Consider the following 719-nt stretch of genomic DNA (forward strand, 5'->3'; position numbering starts at 1 on the left):
CATTATATGTTTCACACACCACTTCGTAACACTTGCAGCGGTTGACTTTTGTTTTCTTGTCTTTTTCTCTAGGGTATATTGTACATAGTGCTCGGTATCGGTGCTCGTTCACGTGATATTTTACCTTTGTTTTTCTTGCTAACTCCTGCCAATTTTTCTGATATTTCCCGTAGTTGATTGGTCAAGTACTGCGGATTGATTCCCGGTTATAACAAACACACCTACACTACATTCCAATGATTTCTGACTCGTTACTGCACATTTTAGAAACACTGTACGAAAGCACACACAGTCTCTCGTAAATCAACAGGTTACAACAGAGACTTACACTTGCAAACGCGTGGGGATTTCAGAAAATTTCTTACTATTTCAGTACCTTTAACTGTACAACAGATTTTGTTTTCTCGAAAAAGAAAGGTCAACGTTACTATTGACAAAAGACAGAAACGTACGATTACAATACCTTTATTTTAAACAATCTTAGAGGTGGTCTGGGAATTCCTAAACTCACCACGCGACTACTTAACCCTAGACAGGTAATCATCACTGTACTCATGTTAAAGGTAAGCATTCGTAATTTTTACTACTCACATTTTAATTAACTGAAATCAACTCAATATCACACATTTAACAACTTTTACACATTTCGTAGCCATTAGTGTTCATTTAATTTTAAGTTTGTCATAAAGTCTTTACGTTCATGTTATTGTCCTATTTAC

The sequence above is a fragment of the Periplaneta americana genome, unplaced genomic scaffold (genome assembly GCF_040183065.1).
Source record: "Periplaneta americana isolate PAMFEO1 unplaced genomic scaffold, P.americana_PAMFEO1_priV1 scaffold_24, whole genome shotgun sequence".
NCBI lineage: Eukaryota > Metazoa > Arthropoda > Insecta > Blattodea > Blattidae > Periplaneta > Periplaneta americana.